Source organism: Manacus vitellinus, unplaced genomic scaffold (genome assembly GCF_001715985.3).
Source record: "Manacus vitellinus isolate BGI_N305 unplaced genomic scaffold, ASM171598v3 scaffold_11_pilon, whole genome shotgun sequence".
Classification (NCBI taxonomy): Eukaryota; Metazoa; Chordata; class Aves; order Passeriformes; family Pipridae; genus Manacus; species Manacus vitellinus.
In genome coordinates this window covers 13738333-13758014 of record NW_021938895.1, presented here as the reverse complement: position 1 = coordinate 13758014, position 19682 = coordinate 13738333, and the positions used below count along the sequence as shown (strand labels likewise).

The following is a 19682-nucleotide window of genomic DNA, read 5'->3' as shown; positions in this document are numbered from 1 at the left end:
GGGAGCCGGCGGCCCCCTCAGCCCGCTCGGCCCCGCCCGCCCTGCGCCCGCCTGGGGGGTCCGGGGGCGTCCCGGCGGTCCCCCGCAAGGATGGGGAGCTCAGGAAGGGGGCAGGGGGCTTGCGGTCCCGACAGACGGTGTTGGCGGCGGAGATTCGGCTGCGGAGATGGCGGGCTGTCAGGAAAGGACAGGATCCACCTGGACAGGGCAGCAGAGCCATCGTTGTCCACAGGCTGGCCAAGCTGGTGTGTAGGGATTTACACTGGGAATTGCTGGGAGAGGAGGAGGGGAGCTGAAGAGAAGGAAGAGAAGGCCGACAGTGAAGTGCAGGGGTTGTGGATTGGCTTTGTATTCCATCCCTGGAGTTCACAACTAGGATGCATGGGACTCTGAGCAACCTGGGTGTCATCACTGCCCATGGCAGGGGATTTGGAACTAGATAATCTTTAAGGCCCCTTCTAACCCAAACCCTTCTATGATTCTGTGATTTTTAAGCAAAGGGTGCAGGGTGATATGGGCAGGGGACACCTTGGAAATAACGAAAGAGGGTGTAAGGGCCCTGCCTGCAGCACAGGCACATCCATGCTGAGAGGGTGGCACGAGGGGGAAGCTCTCATGCCCTTCCTAGGAAATCAGCACAAGAAAAGCTGTATCCCAAATGCCTACACCCAGCAGCACGGGGAGCAAGCAGGGCTGTGGTTTGGGTGCAACCACAGACAAGTGACAGGACGGTTCACATGAATGGAGTGCTGCAGTGGAGGGGTATCAGCTCTTAACAAGGGCAGGGTGGGATGATGAGAAGGAAGAGTTACCCTTTATGTCTGAGAGAAGCAGGAATGCACAGAGCTCCACCTGGAGACAGGTGATGACTCTGCTGAGAACCTTTTTCAAACAACTGAAAGAAGCCTCAAGGTTGTCCTTGTGAGAGATGTTAACCACCGTGTTATCTGCTGATGGGACAATACAGTAGGTTCCTTGTAGTAGTGAGGAACACAAAGCTGGACATAGTACTCCAGGTGTGGCCTCAGCAAAGCTGAATAAAGGGGCAGGATCAACTCTCTCGACTTGCTGGCAAGACTTTCTCTAATGCAGCCCAGAATACCATCGCTGTTCTTTGCTGCAAGGGCACATTGCTGGATCACGTTCAATCTGGTGTCCACCAGGACCCCCATGTCCTTCTCTGCAGAGAAACTTTCCATTTGGGTGGCCCACAGCACACACGGGTTCACGGGGTTGTTTTTCCTCAGGTGCAGGACTTCTTGTTGAACTTCAGGAGGTTTCTGTCAACCCATTTCTCCAGTTTGTTGGGGTCCCTCTGGTGTATCAGCGCAACCCTCTGGTGTATCAGCAGATACTGCTGACTTGCTGAGGGCACACTCAATCTGCTGTATTTGACCCTTCTCTGGGGAGGGACTGGGTGATCTTAATAGGTACCTTCCAAGTTCTGTGATACTGTGATTCTGTGACACTCAGCAGTTTTCATATCCCAAGTAAATTACCACAGTGAATAAAAAAGAGAGAAAAAAGCGCTAGTATGAGTGCAACACTGCGTGAGTACAATCAATATTCATCAAACAGAAAAAGCAAAAAATCAATAAGGTAAAAATTAAAGAGTAAAAGAAAAAGAAATCTTCTCTTTCAATAAACAGGCACAACTATCTCCACTGCCTCAGACCATGGAGTCTTTCTCATTCTCTGCATGCTTTCATCTAATGGATCCACATATACAGCAGGCAGAGTTAGGGCTGCAGGGACAGTCATTTCATAGTTGTTAGGTGAGTTGTCTTCAAAATCTGGCATTGTTTCCATATGGTGACTTTCCCTTTATGTGTATAATATGCACCTAATATATATATGCAAATGAATATCTACATATACACACATATACATAAATACATATATATGCATTCCCTCCTGAGAAGTGTAAATCTGTCCTCAGGGCTTAACAATAAATATTAATAAATTGCTGTTGCTCTGTCTGAGAGAACAAATATCTAGGAAATCAGTAGGAAATAGATAAGGCAGATATTTTGGTGCTAGTATATAGTACATAGATGCTTCCATTGCAGATTTTTATTAAGACAAATAATGCTGATGAAGTTCTAGACTTGTCTTTTTCACAAGGTGAATTCTAGTTTTCCCTTGTATGTTTGTAAGGAGGTTAGACACAGAGAAGTTTCACACAGGAAAGGGGGGGTAGCATGGAACTCCCTTTGTCCATAGCTCTGGTGCCCTTGCAGCTGCATCTAGGACCATGACAGGGTACAGAGATGGTGGGTGGTGTAGAGCTCCCTTCATCCACAGCTGTGGAAACTCTCCAGCCACCTGCTGGACCATGATACGGTACAGAATGAAGCTATGGATGTTTCCTTAAGCTTAGGTTCATGTCCTAGTACAATTTGCAGTGCTCTTCAGCTGAGTGCTGGAGGAGGGAGAAGACTGGCACGTGCCATAATTTGGTTGTAGTTCTGTCTGGGTCTGTGGCAGTCAAAGACAGAAGTATCAACAAATGGAGCATCTACCTTCTGTCAGCATGGGAAGCCTCCCTGCCTGGGGCTTTACCAGCCTCATGCCAGGACTGTCCATCCCATATTTCCCAGCCACAAGGCACTAGTCCTGGGCCATCATGTCACCATCCCCACTATGACAGGGGCCCACCACCAGCATTGTTCCCACTGTGACATGGCCACTACACTGCTAGGGCTGGTGCCAGGAGCTCATGTGGAGCCTAACCCTTGGCCACAGGGAAAGAGTGTGGAGCTGTCTCTGCCCATGGTTGTGGGAAGCTTCCAGATTGCTGTAAGACCAGGATGGGGTGCCTGTCTGTCCTGTAGAGCCTGGCAACTCTCTGGCTGAGTGGCAGAGGAGGGAGAAGACAAGAGCATGCTGTAGTCTGGTCGCATCCCTGTCTGGATATCCCATCTGCAATACACAGGAGAAGCAAAGGAGGAGCAGCCTTCCTTCACTGCCACAGGCAGACCTTGGTTTCCTGCACTCCCCACTCCTCCCTACCTTCTTCTCTCAGCCCTTGTTCACCTGTGTCCTCCATGGCCATAGCGGGCTGGTGCAGGTACCCCAAGGGTACCCCAGGCACCACCAACATTTTGCTCCCTGTGACATGGCCATGACAGCATCAGGGCTGGAGCCCAGAGTTAGTGCTCTGTCACTGTGACATAGCTATTATCTTCCTCTATTTCTTGCAAGAAGAAACAAATGAAAATTATAATAACCAAACAAAAATGACTGGTAATGATGGGGAGGGAAATTAAATAGCTGTAAGAGAAGTTAAAAGAATTGCAGCTCAGCAAAGTTTAATGTGAATGAAAAGCTACAGGTCGTACCCACTACAAAATTTTAAAATTCTTCATCTGAGATGTATGAAAATGAATGTTAATTCTGGAAGAAATATGCTTGTTGTCACACCTTTGAAATTAAAGATGTCCAGTGCCAAATCCTGAACCCATGAGCAGCTGGGAGACTTCTGTCTTTCTTTCTCTCAGATGAACTGAAGATTCTTCTGGGAACTGTTCTGTACCACACAACTGAGTTAACCACTAGAACAAAATCCATAAATTAGCTTCTATATGCTTCCACCGCAGACCATTACACTCTCTGTGTAGACCAGAGGCAGTGGGCACAAACTGAAACACAGAAACCTCTGTTTGAACCTAAGGAAACATGTCATTACTGTGAGGGACCCAGCACTGGCACAGGTTACCCAGGGGGGGTTATGGAGTCTCCATCCTTTGACATATTCAAAAGCCATCTAGATGCAGTTGAGGGCAATTGTCTTCAGGTGGTCCTGCTTGAGCAGGCAAGTTGGACCAGATGCCCTCCAGGAGTCCTTTCCAACCTCAGCCATGATGTGATTCTATGATATATATGTCTATTGTAGATTTAAGCAACCAGAAACTTTCCATTATGCATCCCTATATAATTTCCTCAAGCGTTTAATGGTTTACACTAAAAATTTCCATGCTTTGCCTTAAGATGGAAAATGTTTTCTAAAGTATTTCAGTTATTTGTGAACTCACTTATGCAAACATTTAACTGAAGTGCACTGGCTTTTTATGAGAGGGGGAAGATGGAGGAAGTAATGTTAGGAAAATTTTAGCAGTCATCAGCTTCCATGTTGTACTCTCTTACAAGGCTATGACAGCAACATTAGCACCTAACATTAGTTGAGTGTCAAATTAAGTCTGTTGTGGTTTAGGAACGATATTCTCCAATTTAGTAGTCCTGCTAAAACTATGCTACCGCTTACTCCCCCCTTCCCTTGCACCTTCCCCATCCAGCGGGATAAAGTTGAGAATTGGAGGCATAAAAGGTGAAAATCAGGGTTGAGATAAGAACAATTTACTGGAAACAGCAATGAGATAAGAAAATAAACAGCAACAGCAACAATATTAATAACAAAAGGTTATTATTCCTGACACCAGGAAACGGCTCTTTCCCACAATGCTTTCTCCCCATGATAAGGAATGCCCTTCTCCTCAGAAGAGAGAGTACCTTTCCCCAGTCCCTGGAAATGATGAGGTGGTATGGAAGAACATTAGCGTCCATGCCCCTCAGCTACACCTCTTCTTGGCTATTTTCAAAAATTAACCCTGTCCTTGGCCAAAACCAGGACACTGTTATCCCAGAGGTGCCACCACCATTGCTGAGGGGCTCAGCCTTGGCCAGTGGTGGGTCTACCTTGGAGCCAGGTGGCATTGGCTCTGTTGAACACAGGGGAAGTTTCTGAGCAGCTTCTCACAGAAGCCACCCTTGTAGCCCCCCTCACCTACCAAAACCTTGTGATGCAAACCCAATAAAAATAAAAATGAACATAAAATTCCCTAACTTTTGTTAAATAAGTCTCTATGGTTTTGATATTCAGGAAAAAAAAAAGCTGAAAATTAGCTGAAAAAAGTGTTAATTCTGCTGCAGTATTAATCATTGCCACAACATATTCTGTCAAAGATAACAGAATTATGCTCCTGCAGTTTCACAGGTGGCAGGTGAAGTTATCTTCTGATCTCAGGTGATGCCAAAAGGAAGCATTTGGCCTTATTGTGGAGGACTGTCTCAGGATCTGGATGTTCCAGACAGTTTATGTAAATTTCCAGTGTACGAAAGTCAGAAACTTAGGCAAGGTGAATATTTCCTCAACAGCATCTATTTCTTTTTACTCATTGGTATGCTCTGTTACAACACCAAAGACTCACAGTGCCAGTTCTCTTACATTTCTTATGCAGTAAATAGCTTGGTACAGTGTTGCAGTGAAATGAGATGCTGTAGCTAAGTGGTTAAGAAAATGTGCAATATATTCAGCAATGTCAGCCAGTGCCCTTGCTCTCTATGAGTTCTTTTTATGAGTGTTTGCTTCCTTTTCCTTAACTAAAGCAGCTAGAAAAAGCTTTCTTCTTCATTTCAGGTGGAGAATCAAAGAGGACTGAATTTTTTGCTAGCCACATTGTTCTTTTATCTGCCAGTGGCTACTGAAATTGGAAATACTATGCATCATAACACAGTAGGCTATATAGCCTGAGGTGAACATACAGCCACCACTGTGTGTCTGTGTATTGATTTTATTTCCATGCTCTCTTGAAGAGCTGACCTCATATCTGTCAGCTGCCAGGGACCTCAGGTGATAATGACTTGAACTTTGTGGGTTTCTTATTAAAAGCTTGTGACACTCGGAATGTCTTTTTGCATTTAATTGATATTTTGTCAAATTTCTTCCATCAAATATTGCTGATTTGTCTTACTGAATTGACTACTGATGCAATAACACTGCTACAAATACAAACCCAAAATGTGTAGTGGTATCTTCAGTACTGTGTGTGTGTCGAGAGATCTGATATCTTGTAGCATGCATCATAGATATCAGTGAAAATCTCTTTGATCTGTCTATACTAATAAATAAAACAAGATCAGAGACCACTGTCATAGTCCTATGGCCCAAGGGTCTTAGGGGTATGTTCTGACTCCTGTAACTTGTCTGGGCTTTTTAAAAGAACCCTATTTTTATATTTAATTTCTTTTTTGCTTGTAGGGTGTGAAAGGACGTGAAGACTGTTATCTACCAGAGTGATGTTTTTATAACATGAAGCTGTGGGAATGTGTTGCATGAAGTGTCTTGTGGCAAGAGGAGTGTTTGAGGGTACAGCGTTGACTGCTGCAAAGTTAAGAGAGTGTAGGTTGGGGGATACCCAAACCACTGCATTCTTCTCCACATGGCCTTTTGGGAATGATCTTGGCACAAGTTATCCCCTGAACTGTGCCCAGTCATTGTCTCAGAGAACTGTAACTGGGACAGGCGAAAACTCTGCCAGGGAATATGCTACCAATTATGCACTGCAGAAGACTAGTGGTCCCAGCCAGTGCTCAAAGTCACTGCCTGGCACTTTTTCATTTAGATAGCATAGATATGTCCTGTGTTTTAAAGAATGTCTTTCAGAAATATTATGGGACTAGGTTATAAAAAAATTCTCTTGCATCTAACTTTTCCCAGTCCCCATAGACTATGTATGAAGCTTTCTAATTTCTGTATTGTTTTCTATGGTGCAGAATTGTGTCAGCATGCCACTTCAGCTCAAACCAGTAGTGTACTTGCTCTTTGCTAATGGCTATTATTATTTTGGCCCTTTTTCCCTTGAACAATTCAACTGTCCTTGCTGTTTGGAGGCATTTCTCCAGATCTGTCTCCCTCAAGGATGCCTCCTGCAAACTGGACTCTTTTGTCCCAGAGACAATCCTAAGTTCAGTTATGGAATATTTAATGTCTATACAGTTACACATATTGTTTTCAGTTCTGAATATGTGTTCAGTCTTTATTCAGATTTGCAAACTTCTGGATAATATGAAAGAAAACAACGAAGTAAAGCAAAATATCCTAGTAGTTCTCACTTCTTCTCTAGTCATGGTAAAACTTTTTGTAATACAAATGAGAGGTAAATAGACTTCAGACTTCTTTTACTGTAAATGTTTTCATAGGACAGCTGTGATAGAAAGGTATTAGGTTTACTATAACTAGCAAATACAATTTCCATTTACTAATTCTAGTTATGAGATACAAAAATCTGAAGATATTTTGCAAGAAATGAAGAATCAATAATAGTTGTTTCAACCAAAATAGTGCAATAGTGCCTTTATCTACTGATTAAAAAGCGATGCAGATTTAAGTAAATACAGTTTACCACCTTTATACACAAATATATACATACATAATAAGGTAAAGTATTGGAATACTTCCACTGTAAGTACACATTTTAAAAAAAAGTGTGGAAAATATTTACAAGGGATGATTTCTCTGAAGGTGAAATATAGTAGTTACTGATGATATGACCTCTCTTTTAAAATTAGTAATATGAATTTAGAAGAACATATGTATAAGATTAGGTTTATAGCATTGAATTTTATATGTTCTGCATTTATATGTCTACTCCATAAATGATGATAATTTTTCCCATATTTTTTTCCATGAAATAGTACTGTTACATCAATAAAAAGTGAAAATTTGTAGGTATCTGCATGGGTAGTAAGAATGAGATCCAGAGGCCAGACCTTGTAAATAACAATGCTGTGACCTAAGGCAGCAAGTTGATTCAGTAAGCAATTGATTAGTTGATATTTCTGTAGTCTCATTCTGTCTGGAGTTATCAAAAATCTTGCTCAGTTGCTCCATGCTTCAGGCATTACTTATAACAGGAATGTCATTCTCATCTCTCTTATCTTACTACAGGTAGAATAGTTAAAAAAATTAGTTCAATTTCAATTTTTTTTCCTATCGTTTGCTGCTATTTTGCTTTTCTGATTTTGCTGTCTGAGTTGGGGTTTTGCTTGTCTATACAAAAAGAAGAGAAAACTCATTGTTTTGCTTAAAACTACAAGAAGCTTTCCGGCACTTTTTACTTACTTTCCTATTAAAGAGCCCTGGGGAACCTCTAAGGCTAATTTTTGACCATAACAACAAAAATTCTACTTTACTGTAATAAAGCATGAGATTATCTTAGAAACTCATGACTCTGGAGATTTAGTCTTTAAGACTAAGCACTGACTATTACTAGAACTCAAGATAAAACTAATTCAGCTGATTTAGAATTAGCCCTGCCCTTCTAGAGATGCAGAATAAGACCAGTAAGCTGAATGGTTTTTGCATATATGGTTTTGCATATATAGAATTATTTAGTTTATCTTTTGAAGTGTCTTAATTGTCACGAGAGAAACTGCAATTAGTAAAAATTCATGGATAAACCCCCTTGCTTGCCTCCCCACACTAATTGTGGTTTCCTTGTCCTGTATGGTCTGTTTATGTTTCACTGACTCACTCCAAGCCTGTCCTTACATATCAGGCTTTTCTGCTTCAGCATATTGCAGGATTCTGCACACTGGAGAGGCTGAGCCTGAGAAACAGCTAAATGTACATCCTTCTAATGTCAGTGTAAACGGGAGGGGTCTTGCCTTGTTTACTCCTAACAAGTCTTGACAGTGGCTCCTCGCAAACAGACAAGGTTTTCTTAGTAAACGTGTTGGTGAAAAACTTGTTTTGATTGACAACAGTGACAATACCCCTAAGGGATATCATACTGTAATGGAACTCTTCTTTTCACACAGAGCAGGAGTAATGTGTGCTGGGGCACCTTGTGGATGCTTCTTTCCAATAACTTTTTTGTTTTGTTTTGTTTTGTTTTTAATGTTCCTCTGAGTTTCTAGAAAGCATAAAGGCTGTTAAAACCCGCTTTGGAGAGATTCCTGTGAGATGCTAGAAAAAGTGTATTGAGATAGACCTGTCACCTGCACATTTATCTTTTTCTCCTTTAATTAGAACAAAATTCCTACTTGCAGGTTTATCTTTTGCAATATACATTAGTCAGTTGCTTATTCTTGCAGTCTATTGTATCAATATATCATCATCAAAGGTGACAGCTGTGTGAATCTGTCGCAATACATATAGTAATAATTTTATTATTGTCTCTGTTGTTTGACTGTGTTCAGGGCAGGGCTGCAACATCTCTACTTCTGAAAAAATGTCAAACGTGAAATGCCATATGACTAATAAAAACACTGCATACAGGGTATATATATGTGGATACAGTACATATATATGCTGCACAGACGTGTATTTATAGTAACATGCTGTAATTATGGTGAAAGTTCTGTCAGCATTTCCACTGTAAACATCATTTTCAGGATTTATTATACAGCTATAGGATTAGATCCCAGATAGAATTTGGCAAATGAGGCCTCAGCCTGGGTAGCAAATTCTCCTACAGATTTCTTTTTTAAAGAATTGCTTTATAATGTATACAAACACAAACAGAAACAGATGTTTGCAAAGTTTTTGTTTGTGCTGCTGTGATTAAAAACTAGCACAGGTTTAAGAAGAAGTCTGCTTCAGAGAAGTACCTAAGGTAAAAAAAAACAAGGAGAAAAAAAAAAAGCAATAACTCATCTTACCCAGTATAAATCTGCTTTTTTTTTCAGGTGTTTCAGGGTTTGGTTTTTTTTTTGATAGTGAGGAAATATCATGTCTACTGTTCTTTTCTTTGGTTGTTCCAGGCTTCCAGGGGACAGAGAACTGCAAGCTGACTGATATCCTCACCAAGCACACCTTGGTGATGTTGTAATTGCATGTAAGATCTGGTTTCATGAATCTCAACACTTTGCAGACATTGTAGGGAATATGCTGTGTTTCTGTTGGAGCTTGGATTTATATGATCAGATTCGGTTTTATTCTGGTGTTCTTATAGCTGACAGGAAAACCCTTATTTCAGATGGACATAGCCTGTGAAAGAGTTTTGCCCACTAGAACTCTTATCTGGTGAAATTTAGGTGATGATTTTTCTTCCTGCTTTGGCAGCTGCTGCACTTCCTCAGAGCAAGTGGAAAAAGTATGGAGAACAGATTTCTGAGTACTACCTATGCCATGGTGGGACAGTTCAGCCTTGCTTTCCACTGAGATGAGCTAGCTGAGACCTGCTCTGATTGCAGGGCAGATGAGCTCCATAGTGTCTCCTTCAATCTTGATTCTGCAGGGGTGTAAACCCAAGGACCTTTAGATGGTCACCCAGTTCTTCATGGTTTTCTGTATGTTCTGAGGGAAATGAACATTGAGGCTACTTAGAAAGAATGCTTGGTTCAACATGAAGTGTTGTGTACACGTTTGGAGAGGAAAGAAATATCCAGTTTATCTCAGGCTTTTCAGATATGGCTTGTCAGGTCAAGCAGAACCAGAAGCCCTTGATATCATGCAGCATACAGAGAGCTTGTCCTGCTGCGGAGCCACCAGGGGAACTTACCCTAGCCATAGCTTTAGAGACAGACGAAAACATTGTATGGTCACAACAGCAAGTCCAAATAAACAAGTAGTGTTTCCTTCCACCCTTCCATCTTCTAGGCTGGTGTTACAGCAAACATCCCTTCAGTTCTTTCTATCCTCCTCACAGAGACCCTACTGACTCCTGCTACCCCTTTTTTTGCTCCAGGACAAGGTTGTAGGGCTATTTGCCGATGGTTTTAGTCTCACTCATTTTTCTCACTTTTAAGTAGCCAGTTTTTAGGTAGATAGTTGTTTTTTTGTGATTATTTACTAGATTAAAAATGCATAAATAATCAATCACCATTAAGTTCTAGATTCACAAAATGATCCCTCTCATCTAAAAACAGTATGGGAGAAATTTCACCTAAAATAAAAGCAGATGACTGAAGATTTTAAAAAAAAGAACAACACAGACCTGTTACAAAGGGTCCAGAGGAGAGCTACTATATTGACTAGAGGTCTGGAACACCTCTACTATGAGGAAAGGCTGACGGAGTTGGACTTGTTCAGACTGGAGAAGAGAAGGCTCCAGGGAGACCTTATTGTAGCCTTTCAGTATGTAAAGGGCGCTTATGAGAAAGATGAAGAAGGACTTACCATGACTTGTAGTGACAGGACAAGGGACAATGATTATAAATTGTAAGAGGGCGTATTTAGATTGGACATAAGAAAGAAACTCTTTAATGTGAGGGTGGTGAGACATTTGTAACAGGTTTCCCAGAGAAGCTGTGGATGCCTCATCCCTGAAAATGTTCATGGCCAGGTTTGTTGAAGCCCTGAGTAACTTGATTTAGAGGAAGGTGTTCCTGTCCATGGCACGGAGTTGGACTAGATGTTGTTCAAATGTCCCTTGCAGCCCAAACTATTCTATGATTCCAAAATGAGCAAAACCACAATTTTCATTATGAAATGCTGAAATGAAAGATTCTGCTAATTGAATCTCTCAGTGAAAAAAAAAAAAAATAGATACTGAAGAATCTTATCGAGTTCCTCAAATATTTTTGTTACAGCGAGAAAAGGTTCCACCTAAACATTCTTATTAAATAAATGACATTATGCAGAGTTGAAGTCTGAACCCAATAAGCTTTAACCAATTTTATTCACAGTGTGGATAAAAAAGTCTAAAAAGTAAAAAGGTAACAGAAACATGTCAGAAAAGATAATGCAAAGCTACAAGTGGGTATTTTCAGGTTGATCTAAAAGTATTGTCAAGATTTCTATCCTCTTTGCATACAATTATCTATACAGAGAGAAGCATATCAGAGAGATCATACTTTAAACTGGAGTTTTATATAAACAAGGGCCTTTGAGACTGGCATGTTATTTTTGCTTTTGGTACTGATGACAATTGATGGTTTTCCAAGTGATAAACCAGTAATCCAACAGGAACCAGGATTTTGTGGAATGTCTATCTGATGAATACTTGAAACACTAGAGGACAATATGAAAACCTTCTTTACCATAAATATATATATACACACACAAATAAAAAAATCTCTCAAATCGTCCTTCTTATTACCATGTTATGTGTAAATGTAATAATATATAGACTATATTAAGGTTCAAAATGTAGATTTCATAGAGAGTTTCCTTCATGCCATCTAATGCACTGATAAGCTCTTTTTTTTTTTCCGTTAAAGTTTAATTGAAAAGAAGGGGTGGAAAGTACTGCTCTCTTGTTTTACAAGCTTTTTTAAATGGAAGGTTTTCCTGTCATATAGCACAAGAAATCTAGGACCAATGCCCTTTAACTAAAACCAACACCACAAATTTTCTCTAATTAGCTCAAGAAGAACAAACAAAGCATGGCTATGTTCTTGAGATTATAATCAAAGTTGCTCGTGCTTACTTTGAAACAGTAGCCAAGAACAAAGCCACAAACACTCATTATTATCCATACAATAGAGATGTTTGTAGGGTGTGATTCGTATTCATTAGTCTCCATATTCCAAGTTAAGATCTTGAGGTCTGGCATATTCATTTATGCAATCATTATGAGTGGACAAGGGGTAAAATACCCTGACAGTGAAATCTGAGCTTTCAGTTATTTTCCTCAAATCTGAACCATCAATTTGTCAGCCATGGTATGTGAACCAATTCCTTTCTATCTATACTAAGGTGCAGCAAGCCTTCAGTTTGGAAAAATTAAGGTAAATAAAGGTCATCAAATATCTTTATCTGATTGTAGCCAAGAAAATTGCTGAAAGCAAGCAAGTATGCTGAAGGCATATTGGTGATTTTTCACAATGCCATTGTGTAGAACCTTCAAATTCAGTGCATTCATAGATCATGGACCTCGCTGAATGCACACACACACACACACACACACACACACACATAAAAAAGAAAAATCCATATTTCAATGAGACTATTCCCTCATAGGACAGTCAATGATTGAGGATTTGGTTTTGTTTGCAATTTCATCTTTTTAGTCTTTCAGTATCTCCTAATTTGTAACCTCCCCCTGGTCTTGTTTTATTTTTATACATGTATTATTATTATTCTATTTATCTATACTTAAGCAGTATAAAGACTACCACAGAAAAGCTCTAGGTGCACATAAAATTAATTAGATTTACAATTCCAAATGATGGCCAGCAAACAGCATAGCAATAATCCCATAGAGAGAACAAATTAACTCAGCTAGCCAATAAATCAGAACAAGAGAGCTGTGTTTTCTTTTTCACCTCCAAGAAATAAAATCTGAACTTGTCCAAATGCTTTACCAAATAAATGACTCTACAAGGCCGCTCAGAAGGTCATGACGTTTGACTAGGTGGTTTGTTTGGGTTTTTTTCCATAAAGGCAATAATTAAACACATCTCTAGTTTTTGTGTATGGGATGTGTCTCAGTAGATATGACCTTGTCAGCTATTAAGACCGAAATTTCTCTGATGTCACTACTTCTATTTATCATGTTCCAACCAAGAAAATAGCCATCTATTTATTCATTGGTTGAATCATTATTAATAATTACAGTTGTGCTCATAGTGCCTGTTACCCTCTCCAAGACAATGGGTGATAAGTGCATGTTGCAGCTGGGAATGGGTGACCAAAAGCTACTGTTCTGTGTCAAAGCACAGGGCAAAAAAATTATTTCTCACTGCCTAATAATAATGTCTTGTCATAGTCCCAGATAAGCTTTTGGGTGAAGGGACCAGCATATGCTTTATTCACCTAAGAAACAGGGCCCTGATCTGGTTAACGCTTATATCCCAAATTTACCCCATCTTGTTTTAGTATCTAAGTATCCTGCATCTCTTAAAAGCATAATGTCCTTCTGACATGGTGTCCCTCCCATTTCATATTGCAGAGTAGGTAGGGAGGAACAGATATCTGCAGAATGTAATTCAGACTTAATATGTGTCCAAATACCAGCATTTTGGTCAATTACTATTTTGCACTAGGTGTTGGGAGTTAGAGAGAGGAGTCTTGGTTTCCTTCAATGTTACTACAAATAAGAAAAAGTGTAATATGGGCCACAGAAAGTGATGTAATGAACTTATCATTTTTAGATGGTTTAAGACCTAATGGAATTACGGTGTCTTCCTATAATTTCTAAAATGAACATTTGAAAATAAAGAATTGACATTAAAGGCAAACATACCTCTTCACTTACCCCGGGTCTTCCTTTTTAATTCAAAACAATTGTAGCAAATTTGAGAGACAAAATTTGCCAAGGTTAATAGCAAAAAGTGAAAGCCAACACTGATGAACTCTCTTTCTGCCTGCATGGATGGACTGCTGTCCAACCGCATCTTGAATGCGATTAAAAACATAATTTGACTTTGAAATCCAAACGTATCTAGCACCTTCCTCCCTAGAGGATCAAACCAGATGTGCCTTGTTTTTATCCTGCTGGCAGCTAAATGTAATTTCCTAGGTAGACATCCACAGAAATCCTGTGATATCTTAAAAAGTAAATTTCATCAGGGTAAACACAGCTCTAAAGCATTAGACCAATGAAATTTTAAACCCCATCTCACAAAGTTATATTTCACAAAAGTGGAAAGCCGTTTTTATTCCTTTTTTGCTGCAAATTTTGTGAACATATGGTGTAATGTGGAAACATGGATAGTAAGAACAGTTAGCAGTTGCTGTGGTACTGCTGGCTTATTTCCACTTTACAAATTCATACGAAGCTAAAATATCACGCTGGTGACATATGCTTACCGGCTCTCCATTTACTGCCTGCAGCTATGGGCTCCTGTATTCTAATGGTAATTCTACAATCTGTTCACTGACAGCTCAGGGGGCCAGATGATATGCACACTACTGACAGGGACATCACTTTCATGAAACATTTACTTCTCTGCACCTGAATATTGGAGTAATCATATAGAGAGTCGACACACCATGAAATAGAGTTAGACTGAAGATTCTGAGAAGAAAATAGCAGACTGTCACTCAAAATAAAGTTCATTTTATACCCAGCAGAGCTAGGTTAAAAGACATTTCCATACACTGAAAATGCTTTCCATCTTTAAAGCTGCAGTTTAAAAGAAAAATGTTTTCCCTGTATTTTTCTTCAGTGGCTCAAGGGATAATTACACTCCAAGACTTGCATTTGAGAAACTTGTACTTTCTTGTCCTATGTTTTTGGAATGAAGTCAGAATTACAGTGGGTGGATGGGCGCTGAAAATTCAACCCTGCCACATTGTCGAAAGCACAACCCAACTACCCCTGAGTAACTTAATTTCATTTCCTGCCAGGTTGGCTGCAAGGTTTTGAACACATGAAGGCCATTTGCATGAAGCCATCTCTCAGCTAAGATCTTCCCACCTTACTGAGGCAGCAGCACAGGTGCAGCTGAGCTTTTGGTAGTGGATCAGTGCCAAAGGAAATGTACAGCCAGGATAGGATTAGGCGGCTGATGCTGGGGAGACACATCCATGAGCAGCTAAAGGAGTCAAAGGACTCGCTGTAGGATCAGGATCAGCTGCTCAGAGCAAGAACTGATGGAGTGTTCCTAAGCAGGCACAGGCAAGGCTGATAATAAGCACATTCAGGTGGGGGCTGGCAAAATGCATAATGCATTGTATAAATGATATATTTTACAAGAAAGGGTAATGAGAAATTTCAAGGCAAAAGATTAATTTAAATATGCAAAAATTTGAGAAAAAGCCTAAAAGGCCAGATAATATTTTCCTAACTTTTGTCGTTCCCACCAGAAGACAACGACCAATTATCTAATATTGCAAAAGAGGAATAGAGCAGTATAATAAAACAAAGATTATTTCCTTGCTAATTTAGACAGGGCAAGGATAAACATATAATGTGTGAGGCAGCGGTTGGTAAGGATGGAAATCACCTTTCCAGCACCCATATTACCTGTGAATAGAAATACAGTCTTGACATTAATATATTTTCCATTTTCTGGCCTTTGTGAAAGTATTTATGAGCAGAGATGGCATTGGAGAAGAAATTTAAACATTACTAGGCAGATGTGGGTAATGTAAAAAGCTGGACTGGAAGGCACAGAATGAAATACTATCTGGAAAGAAAAACAATCATGAGGAAAAAAGGGTATAGTTTGAAGTGTTCATACATTAATGTACCACTGAACAGGAAACATCGCATGAATTTAGACAGAAAACACATAGAAATCAAAATGGAGATTGCTGAGAAGTAAAGCTTGTGATTACCACTGCTGGTGATCAAGAATCCTCCCTGTCAGTCCCTTTTGATGGTCCAATGAAAATCTGATTTTTGGTGCAGTGAGGAAAACTGCCTTGATGATGCTGTGTTGGAATTATCGTATGCTAGAACGGTGGAGTCTGGTCAGACATCATCATAACAATGTCATATCAAATATCCATGTATGTAATATAAATCTTCACAGCTACTTGTCTAATACACTGAAAACCACTTCTGTGGCTATTTCAACCCTTTTCCAAATTCTGATTCTCTGTGTATTCTCAGTGGACAGATTGTATAAAGCATAGATGATGCTACCAATGTCAAGTTATAAAGAGTTTGTTCTACATACCTCATATTCTTGAGGATTTTTCTCATAATATGCTAATGTTGTGACCAAGGAAAGGGTTTTCTATTTAGATGATCTTTCAGTTTGTTTCATAATAACTACTATCATTACATTATTTTGCAATGATTACAGGGATCACGTCATCAAGATTTTTGGTGATCTAGGTTTTAAAAACTTTCATTTGTGTTCTAAAGATGTAGTACAAGCAATGTATTTTGGATGTACCGATTGGAACTTTTTTCACTGAAAGATATTACTATTCAAGAATTTTGTATGAAGTGGCTTGTTTTGTAGAAAACTAAAATGTCTGGATTTAGTTTTTGAAAAAAATACTTTGAATAAACAGAAAAAATATTTTGACCTAGTTGAGCAGTTATTCTTAAACAAAAATTAATTGGAAATAAAAAACACCAAACATCTGTAGTTGTTTTTGTATTCTCTTTTCAAGTCAGAATAAAGTACATAGAGGAATAATTGAAAAAAATGTGTTTTCCACCAGAAATTAACATGCCAAAAAAGAGACATAAGAATACTTACAAGATTGAAAGATACCTTCTTTTTTGTCTATTCCAACATTTCAGAGAAAATATATTCTCCAACTAACTATAGTAGTTATGTTTTATAGGACTACCTGGAAAACCTTTTCTGCTTATAAAACAGCAGGGATGCTTAAGGCAGGAAGGCTGCTATAGAATGTGTACACCCATTTTACTCTTTTATGGAACATTTATTTATACACCTCTTGTTTTTATTTATCCATCTAAATTTACAGTAGTATCTTAAAATTTGATTGTAAAGACTGCTTTTATTTTATAACAAAATATATCCTCAGTTTTGTGTGTGAAGATAAAGAGATGGAGCACAAAATCTCTTCCTTATTTTTCCCCAATTTAAAGTTTTTTCAAACACACTACAATACAAATTTTTTTTTTAATTGTCTGAAGCACATTCTTGCAACACTTCCTCTAGGGTGAGGATGCCATAAATGCAGTGAGAACAGGTGAATGCCTTGTAACTGCTGTCCCAAACCTGGAATGAAGAGTAGCACTGTAACTGTATTTTTATGAGGTAATTTTAATTAATGTTACATCTCAATTGCATCAGACTTTTTGAAATTGAAAAGCCTGAATTTCAGAGAATAACGTACTGGAGTATAAAGTGTAGAAAATAAGATATTGTACTGTGTAATTAAGAAGACTCAGATTTTGAAGAGAACAGCTCTCTCCACTCCAGTATCCCTGAGACATGGGGGGGGAAAACAGCTTTCTACTCAAAATATGCAGACTGCTTTTTTTTGAAACTTTTTGCATTTTACTTCTAAGCTTACACACATTCAAACAATGAAATAGGGAGTCTACTCAACAGAACTTACTAGACATGTGTGAAATAAGTAAAAAATCTCTGCTTCATGGATTAACAATATGTTCAGTATCTGTTCTTTTTAGTTGCATACTCTGCATATTCTCACTGTACCAAGTACATTTTTGATTAGATATTCACCATTGGCTAATTTATGATATGAATGTAAAATAATGTATTTCCTATCTTCTTTGACTCATTCTTCTATGATATGGCATGCTTCTTTTTATTTTGATCCTCTTGTTAATCTGTTGGACTAACTAAAAAGGAAAACAAATGACATATAGAATAATGCATAGGCTAATCTCTTTAACATGGATTCTTGGAAATCTTGGAGCAACCCAGCTTGTTATACCACCTCAAGCCTCCCATAAGCAATGGAGCCGGATGGTAGCATGTAGATAGTTTGTTTGCTGTTCTGCACCTAATTCTGTGCTTCAACATGTCTCTGTTCTGTATATTTGTCACTGGCAGTGACTTTTTCAGGTGCTTTTTCATCCTCTTCCCGCAGCACTGGAGCTTCACGAACTGAAATTGAAGTCACTCAGGGGCAGCCAGCAGTGGTTTTTCCCTAATGCTGTCTGATGGTGAGTCCTGTACTGCGTCTCTCCCCTGAAGGGGAACTGATGGAGTTGCTCCATCCCAAAGGGCACGCTTGGCAGCTCCTTTCTGCCTAAAATTTTCCAAGGTCACGCTTGCACTAGCAAATGTTGTGGGCTGATGGCTTCAGATCAGTGCTGCTCTGAGGCTTCCTTTCTAGTTCTCAGGCCTTAGTGCCTAGACAGTGAAGCTTGAGGATGATGCCTCATTTACAATTTGCTTTTTCAAGTGTGTGTTTTGGAGTCTCTCAACTTTTCAGACTGCATCATTGCTCTTGAGTGGGAGAGGAGGAGCAGGCACTGATCTGGTAATCAGTGACAGGACCTGAGGGAACGGCCTGAAGTTGTGTCAGGGGAAGTTTAGTTGGATATTAGAAAAACGTTCTTCACCCAGAGGGTGGTTGGCTACTGGAACAGGCTCCCCAGGGAAGTGGTCACATCACCAAGCCTGACAGAGTTTAAGAAGTATTTGAACAATACTCTCAGGCATATGGTGTGACTCTTAGGGATGGTTCTGTGCAGGGCTAAGTGTTGGACTCAATAATCCTTGTGGGTCCCTTTTAACTCAGCATGTTCTTTGATTCTGTGATTCTGTGACTTACCTGAATTTCATGTTAGGCATGAAACCTCCTTCCTTATAAAAAAAAGTGATTATTTTTTGACAATATATATCAGAAAGACACTACAGAATAGTGAACTCCCAGATTGACTGCTTCAAACACTTCTCCAACCAAATTTAATTTGCGTATTTGGGTAGAAAATAATAATAAAACCAACTAATTTCTATTAATTGATATAATAGGCTCTACTCTACAAGCTTCAGCCCTAATCCATGCTTCTTCCTTTTCTCAAGCCAAAAGTTAAAGTGAAGAGATGCTTTTATGAACCCACCTTTTCTCTTCAAACCTTTTTCCATCACAGAACCAAAACTGATACACTTTCTCCAACACTCTGCTACTTGGTTCTCATCATCACTTTGGTGAGTCAGCCTAGGCTGCTCTGGCTACCCTGGCTACTCTGGAGTTGCATGGAGTCTCTGGGTAGTTCCCATTCAGACAGATCCTTCAGTGCCTTTGAGGCACTTGCTGTGACAGTCCCAAGCAACCCTTCCAGTTGTCTTATTTTCCTGCCTACTATTTGTCCCTAATAAAGTAAAGAGCAGGTTGCTGGCCACCCAGCTTGATCCTGTAACAGGAGAATGAGTCACAGGACTGACTCCTGTGGGAAGGGTTCATCTATATGCATGGCTGCTCATGTTTAGAAAACCAAAAAAATTGTGTTGCCCAAACCTAAAACTAGAACTGATAGCAAGTGATTTGATTCTTTGAACAGCTGTTTTGGCTTTGCATTTCTCTAGAAATTGCTGTGAGGGCTTAAAAGAAAGGTAGTAACTACTGATGGGACAAAGATAATAACCAAGAGAAGAAAAAGGGC

The 19682-nt window shown here is 39.6% G+C and overlaps 1 long non-coding RNA gene across 1 annotated transcript; it reads left to right on the top strand.

Annotated features, from left to right (window-relative positions):
* The first annotated feature begins 2689 nt into the window (after positions 1-2689).
* LOC108644354 lies at positions 2690-10040 on the top strand. Its single transcript, XR_001923221.1, has 3 exons — positions 2690-2799; positions 6038-6178; positions 9845-10040. It is a non-coding gene; the product is annotated as an uncharacterized LOC108644354 (long non-coding RNA).
* Positions 10041-19682: the final 9642 nt, after the last annotated feature.